The sequence below is a fragment of the Oryctolagus cuniculus genome, chromosome 5, assembly GCF_964237555.1.
Source record: "Oryctolagus cuniculus chromosome 5, mOryCun1.1, whole genome shotgun sequence".
Lineage (NCBI taxonomy): Eukaryota > Metazoa > Chordata > Mammalia > Lagomorpha > Leporidae > Oryctolagus > Oryctolagus cuniculus.
In genome coordinates, this window is record NC_091436.1 from 152,394,022 (window position 1) to 152,402,085 (window position 8,064).

At 50.1% G+C, this 8,064-nt stretch overlaps 1 long non-coding RNA gene across 1 annotated transcript; it reads right to left on the reverse strand.

The window, feature by feature from the left end:
* Positions 1-548: 548 nt before the first annotated feature.
* LOC103349699 (uncharacterized) lies at positions 549-3,633 on the reverse strand. The gene is made up of 3 exons (XR_001794150.3): positions 3,385-3,633; positions 1,105-1,264; positions 549-776 (listed from the first exon to the last, which is right to left on the reverse strand). It is a non-coding gene; the product is annotated as an uncharacterized lncRNA (long non-coding RNA).
* Between the last annotated feature and the right edge of the window lie 4,431 nt (positions 3,634-8,064).

Below are 8,064 nucleotides of genomic sequence, written 5' to 3' on the forward strand. Positions count from 1 at the left end.
TTGTAACATTTTGCATCCATGAGCTACAGGCGCCTGGAACACTGCACAGAAAGGCCCTCTCAGACCTCAGGCAGGTTCAGTGAGAGACTGTGCCAATGCCCTGGGGCCCGCGGCCGGGATCTCACAGAGGCAGCGAGCCATTCCTGCCAGGCTTCTGCCATCTGTGGTTAGGATGACTGACAAAACCAAGTCTCTTGATTTGTTTTGGAACCTAAATGTCATTTGAAGGTGTTTTATCTTAAAATACTGATTTCACGAGTTCAACTTTGGAATGTCAGACGTAGCTCTTTAACCCTACTTTCTGAGATTTGAGCTACAAGTGTCTTTGATGTGAAGGACTGAATGACAGTTGACACAGATTCTTGAAGAATGCAAAGGCTCCGTTGAAAATTTTTTGCTCAGCAAAGTTAAAGAAGATTTTGAAAGATTTACATTCTAGTGATAGTAGACATTCCCTGTATGCATCTATACCTTACAGAATGTATGTATGCACAGTCTTACATCTTAAGTGTTTTATAAACAAAGTGACTACACTGAAGCAACAAGTCTTACATTTAAACTTCTTTATATTCCATTTCTTATGGACACTCTCATAACTTCCCATTAACAGGCAATAGTTTTAGGGCAAAACGTTGCTTAATCCTCTGTAAGTTTATATTAAATGCTTGTGCTGTTAGAAGCTTTATCTTGGATGAGGTCGGTGGCCTTGTACGGTTTTCTCTTCCATTCTGTACTTTGCTCAGCTTCTCTTGTTAAACAGAGCACCCTAACATTTCCTACAGCCGGAGAAAGAAAATCAAGCCCCTCTGACTTCATGGAAACCTAACATCAAGCCTGATGCCCCTGATGTCTTAGAATCTGGGGCTGTTTGTCATACCACCCCCTCCTCAGGGAACGTCCTCTCCTGGGGCGGGGGCGGGGGTGGGGGCCGGGGTGGGATTTCCACCCTCATCTTCCCAGAGCGGAAGGGCGAGCTGCAGCAGAGGCAATACAGGCATCCAGCTGCTGATACCGCATCACCCAGGCATTGCCTGTTCTGACCCTAGGGTCTAACCTGGGTGAAACCATTGCATCCACCGTGGGGCACAGACCCTAGGGTCTAACCTGGGTGAAACCATCGCATCCACCCTGGGGCACAGGTGCAGAATGGGAACTTCCAGAGTTGGAAAGAATGAAAACAAATTTCAGTGTCTTCCGCATTTCACCAAGCGCTGGTGTCCTGAGTCTTTTAGTTGCAAGAAGTAGAAATCCACTGTAAGTTGCGCTTAATTGAAAAATAAAAAATAGGGGAAGAAAGAAGAAGTTAAAGGGATGTAGATTGGAAAGGGGGAAATAACATCGCCTTTACCTGCAGATAAGATTGTCTCAGTGGAAAACCTAAAATAATCAACAACAACAAAAACCCACTCTGGAACTAACGAGCGATTACAGCAGTGATGTGGGATACAAGGTTAACACAAAAGGTCAACCTCTTTGTTATACACCAGCAGTGGACAAGTAGAAACGGGTATTGAAAACGCAATACCACTTACAAAAAGGGCTGGGGGCATTTCTTCTGAGATTCAGGGGGTGCAGTGAGTTTTTTTGGGCAAGTGTCTGAGGGAGGATGGGGAGCAGTGGGAACGCGGGCAGCAAACCTCTACCTCCGCCAGGCCTTCTGCTCGCAGGGGCCACAGAGTCTAATCCAGGCTTCCGAGCACTCAGTCCCCGTCTTGGCCCTGACCTCACCTTTTCCAGCGGTGTGACCTTGGCTAATCTGCAAAACCACGGACTTTGGATGAGAATCCCCATGGTTCCTGCCCTGGAGGGCTGTGGTGAGGGTAGATGAACTCCCCCCGGGGGGCTTGGCGCCTTGTGCACAGCCAGCTCTTACTGATGGCTGGCAGGTGACCCGCTGGTGGGCTCTCTCCACGGCTTCGTTTTCTCTGCCTCACAGGACCTGGCCAACTTGACAACAGCAACCTCACCTTCTAAGTCCACATCACATCACTTGCGTCCATGCCCAGAGTCAGACAGAACAGGATCGAGTCCCTCAGTCTCCAGACCTGAGTCTGGGGAAGCAGCAGCTCCCCTGACCTCCCTGTGGAGGGCTGACTTGTGTGTGCGTGTCAGATACAAGGGGTGGGAAGGTGTGGTGGAATGAGAAGGCCATGCCAAGATGGCTGCTGGCAAGTGAGAATCAGTTACTCAGGAATGGCCTCGAAAACCCTGGCAACAGAGTCTGCCTGGCAACAGGGTGTGATTGGATAGGGCATAAACCGCCCCTTGATCAGATTGGCTGCCTTGGCTATCTAAGCTACTGTACCACCTGAAATAAACGAGTCTGTGGGCTGCTCGCCTCTGGCCCACTTTCACCCATCTTCCAGGGTCTGTGTGGTGACTCCACACCTCTTGCCCCCACCATGCTCCTCCCCTCAGAGCGAATCCACAGCAACAGGAAGGGGTTATAAATGGTAGGTAAAGGTGGTGGTGGTGGTGAGCCTCAGAGAAACAAGGGGTTTTAGTCTTCAGGAACTGGTTTAATTCTCCCACAACAGATGAGCATAGTCACCCTGCCTTTAGAAATCTTTTGTCATAAGTGTTTGCCAAATACTTACAATGGTTAACTTCATGTGCACTTGACTGGGTTAAAAGATGCCCAGGTGGCTGGTAGGACATTCGTCCTGGAAGTGTCTGGGAGGGGGGCTGTTTCTGAAAGATGTTAGCGCTGAATCCATGGGCTGAGGGAAGCAGGTGGTCTTTACCAGTGTGGGTGGGCACCGCAGAGGGGTTGGAAGAACAAAAAGCCAGAGGAGGGTGAGTCTGTCTGTGCTTCCTTGGGAACATGGAACTCTTCCTGCTCAGGTGTGGACTGGATCCACACCATGGGCTCTGCTGCGCTTCCAGCCTGCATGTGCCCCTGTGGGACTTCTCAGGCTGCACTATGCAGGAGCCATTCGCTCCTAACACATACCTACTTATCTACCGACCTATCCATCTCTAATCTGTCCATCCACCGCTGTCTACACATCTGTCTCCATCTCTCCATCTCTGTCTACACATCCATCTCTCTTTCCATACCTATCATCTCGAATATTCTACTATATGTTCACCCTCTATTATGTATCTTTGTATCTATCTACCTACCTATCATCAAACTCTATATGTATTCATTCATCCATCTACCACCCCCCCCATCCTACTCTGTTTCTCTGGAGAACCCTAATTCAGCTCTCCTGGCTCTCACCCCTGCAGTGCCGCATCTGTGGGCTGCTTCCCCCCTGCTTCCCCTTCCGAGAGCTTTCACGCCTCACTGCTCTGGGTCACCCCGTTACTCTGCTTACAGGTACAGCAGCCCACAGGGCTGTGAATTTGTGTCTTCCCTCCCCCTGGGGCAGCCCTTACCTGGACACTGCCCCGGCCAGTGAGGGGGTCTGGAAGTCCACCTCCGTGCCTTCGGTGGGGGGCAGCCAGGCATGACCTGCCCCCCAGAGCCGCCCTGCAGGATGGGGACGAGGCTGGAAGCTCACCAAGTTTGCTGCCCTGGGAGCTTCCCCTCCTCGGTGGCTTCCCCTGGAGTGTTTCCTTAATAAATCACACATGAAGCCTGCTCTCAGCGCTTAATGTAAAACCACCCCGGAGATGAGGAACTGGGCCTGACCTCACTGGAGAGCTGTGAATGAATGTTACTCACGTCTGTGTGAACGGGATCCCAGATCCCAGCCATCATCTGCAAAGTAGGTTTTTTTTTGTTTCTCAATCTTGCATTCTTCACAGGTCCCACCCACTGCGAGAGGCTGTTTGGCGAGCCCTCTCTCTGAGGTCAGAAAATGATCTTCTTTCAAAGAAAACAAGAGCAGCCACTCTGACTTACAAAATCAAAAGAAGGCGAGTCTGGTATGTGACTTGATCTTGGCTCTCCCCCTGCACCCCCACACCGCCTCCTGCCAGCAGGGAAGGCCTTTTTTTTTTTTTGGCATGGCTGTGTTTATTCCCAGAGCTTGTCTATTCATATATAGATATAAAAATGCATATATATGTGTATATAAACATCATCATTCTGCACATATGCCTCTGCAAACATCTTTTTTTTTTTTATTTTTTGACAGGCAGAGTGGACAGTGAGAGAGAGACAGAGAGAAAGGTCCTCCCTTTTACCGTTGGTTCACCCTCCAATGGCCACTGCGGCCAGTGCACTGCGCCAATCCAAAGCCAGGAGCCTCTCCTGGTCTCCCATGCAGGTGCAGGGCCCAAGGACTTGGGCCATCATCCACTGCACTCCCGGGCCACAGCAGAGAGCTGGACTGGAAGAGGAGCAACCTGGACAGAATCCGGCACCCCGACCAGGACTAGAACCTGGTGTGCCGGCACCACAGGCGGAGGATTAGCCTATTGAGCCACAGCGCCGGCCGCAAATGTCTCTTATTTCATCACAGATCATGGGCACTATATTTCTTTCTTCATCTTAGCTTTACTGAGCTGTAATTGACACATGAAGTTGTGAGTGTTTAAGGTGGACAGTGTGATGGCTTGATGCCTGTATACATTGTGAAATGACCACCACAATCAACTTAGGTAATACATCTCTCCCCTCGTGCGGTCACTTCTGTGTCTGTGCTGAGAACATGAAAGATCTGCTGTCTTGGAATTTCAAGTCTACAGTACAGGACTCTTAACTATACTCACGGTGCTGCAGAATCATCTGATGATGGCAGAGCCATTTAGTTTTCAGAAAAATAGACTCTCCCTTGATGTCCAGCTCGCTGCCCAGGCAGGCCAGGGACAGAGAGAGGATGCGAGGTGACACTTCTAGGGCGAGCTGCCACCCTGGCTGCTTCGCACTTAGTAACTTGTAATTCTCACCGCAGGGCTAGCTGCTGCTGGCTTCAAGAGCCCTCACTTTGAATGGTCTCAGTGAGAACTGTTGTGTGGAGGGGTCACAGGAGCTGCTCTGGGCAGTGGGCTTGGCCCCTAGAACTAGACCAGTCTCTGTGCCCCCAGGGATGAAAGCCTGGGTGGGTGAGGTTGAAGGGTCTCCTTCCTAGCCCCATTCCAAAGTATTCTGGCTACCACCTCACCCTGACGTTGACAAATGAAAATTCCATCTCACCAATTCATCTCTCTAGGCTGCAGATACGTCCAGGGTCAAAATGAAAACCTTCCCTGGGGGATGACACATTTCCTTGTTGGCATTAACCAGGACGCTTGCTTGCAAGTGACGGAAACTTAAGATGGCGTAAGCATAAAGCATGATTTAATTGGCTCAGTAGTCAGTGGTAGACCGGCCTCAGGCACAGCTGGATCAGATGCCAAAACAATGTCATCAGAAACCCATCTTTTTCCCATGCGTCAGCTCTGATTTGTTCTCTGTGGACTTCAGCCTCCAAGGGCAAAAATGGCCGCCGGTGGTGTCCAACTCACGTAGCCTTGCAAAGGAAGGAGAAGCCCTTTCCCTCCACACCAGCCCGAGTCTCAGGTCTGCTTCTCAGTGGCTCAGGCCGAGTCAAGAGGTCCTTCGGGGGCTAATCACAGTGACCCTATGGAGGAGGCCTCGGTCCTGTACCCACAGCTGCAGTGGGAAGAAGGCTTAGTCCCAAAAACCACTCCTACTAAGAGTGGGAAGGGGTGGTTCGGCAAAGAAAACTTCAGGTGCTCCTACCAAGAGAGAAGGGGTCCTGTCCACCATACCACTCAGTTCTCACACCAGCGAGGGAGTGCTTAGCCGAGAGCAGCCTGCTGCAGGATGAGCTGGAGTAGAGAATACAGAGCCACACTCACGCGCAGGGCCGCCATGACGGGAAAGCAGGCAGGGGAGGGGCTCTGAGTTTCAATAGTATCCTCTTACAAGCTAAGACTATTCCAGAGCACATGAAAAGTGGCAGTGGGACCCCAGATAGGTTGACAAGGTTGGGGAGGGGACCTGCAGTGCCACTGATAATTCGCACAGAAGTAATCGGAGCCTCCTGTCTTGTTCACCAATGCTCTTCTGCGCCAGTACACAAGGAGCCTTAGTCCCGCTCTGTGCGGCATTCTGGTGCCTCACAGGGACAACTGTGATAAAAGTGGGAGGATTCCTTGTCTCGTTTACTGGACTCCACCATGATCTCTTTTTATTGTTCCCACAAAAGGATAATAGTGTGGCCAACTGACAGCTAACACTGTCCAAGCACTGTATAATCCAGCCTCATGAAGCCAGCGCTATTCCTTAGCTGAGGTCACTAGAGCTTGGGAGAAGGTGGTGTGAGCTGGAGAGCCAGCCCCCAGCCCCCAGCCCCCAGCCCCCAGCCCCCAGCCCCCAGCCGAGGGCTCCAGGACCTACATCCCTAAACTGTCCAGCACAACGAATGCCTGCAGACTGGGAAAGTATGGAGGGGGGATCTGGAAAAGATGGAATGAAGCAACCAGCAGTAAGGGGTGGGATAAAAAGTCAGGTGTAGAAGATATGGCTGCTGAGAGTCTGTGAACAGGAGCACAGAGCCAATAAGGAGACCATGCTGTTCTTCCTTTGCTGAAGATGTCACCCCCATGGGTATCCAAACTGGGGCTTTGGGGGGCTGAGCAGTTACTGTCAGTAATTATCCCGAGAGGACCGCAGTGAGTCATGACTGGCTTGGGAAAATCAGAGTTGCCCCAACTCGGGCTCCCAACAGCACTGATGGGTTCACCCTCCACCCCTCCAGCCATCATCAGCTCTTTCTGGGCTGCGGGATGGTCAGTGAGGGATGTGTTAGCTCTAAGCAACCCAACTTGTCTCTTGGACACCGTACAGTCAGGGGACAAAGACACGACTTAAATGATTCACTTATTTAATTAAAGCATCAAGTAGCTAAGAGCAGTGGTGTACCACTGTGGGTAGTAGACCTCACTGGACCACGGCTCTGGGAGCTTGGGCCACATACTTGCTGTCCTTCGATTGCACATCCTGATATGTAAAACAGGGACACAAGCTACCACTATTTGAACTTGCACTTTGGCTAAGCACTTTTCATGGGTTGTTTAATTTCCTCATCCTCACGACCTCCCGAGGTAGGTGCCATGATCACCTCCACTTTGCAGATCAGGGGTTCCAGAACTGGCTTGAGGTCCCACCGTTAAGAAATAACTCATTTAATGGGAGCTGGTTTTGGTGATTAAATGAGACAATGCTTATTAAAAGTTTAGCATATTAACTAGAGGCCCATAGAAAGTTCTAGATAGATGTTAACATAGGACTGGCGTTGTGGCGCAACAGGTTGAGTTGCCGCCTGCAACGCTGGCATCCCATGTGGGTGCCAATTTGAGTCCCAGCTGCTCTACTTCAGACCCAGTTCCCTGCTAATGTGTCTAGGAAAGCAGTCGAAGATGGCCCAAGTCCTTGGCCCCTGCACCCATATGGGAGACCCTGATGAAGCACCTGGGCTCCTGGCTTTGGATCAGCTCACCCTGGCCATTGTGGCCATTTGGGGAGTGAACCAGAAATGGAAGATATCTCACTCTCTAACTCTTTCAAATTAAATCTTTAAAAATTTTAAAAATAAATGCTAACGTCCTTAATAATGATAATCTGATATGTGGTATTATTGTTATCTCCCATTTGTAACTTGGAAGGTACTAATGTGGACCTACATGTTTCTAATTCACCACAGATCAGGAGGATCTTGGAATGTTCCCCAAAAGGTCAGCATTGTTGACACGGCCCATCCTTGAAAGCCCCAAGAATTTGAAACATCCAGGCTGTGCAGCTGGGAAAATAAAATCTTCACATGGGTCCTTAAACCCAGACAGTTACACCAAAAAAAAAAAAAAAAAAAAAAAAAAAAAAAAAAAAAAAAAAAAAAGAGCAAGCAAGGGAGCTAAGAAAAAGGAAAAAAAGGATTTTCAACAAAGAGGGCAGAGGAAGAGGCAGACGTGGTGGCGAGGGAAGGGGAGACGGCAGGGTTGTCACATCATCTGTCCCAATTCGCCGCAAACTGAGGCTGGGCTGCTGGGAGCTCATTTTCAGAAATCATGGGTCCTCCCACATTGCAAAGGTCCTGGGGCCAGACGAGATCACCTGGATCCCATCACCACCACCAGCCCTGATCACGTCCAGGCAGAGGGGAGGGG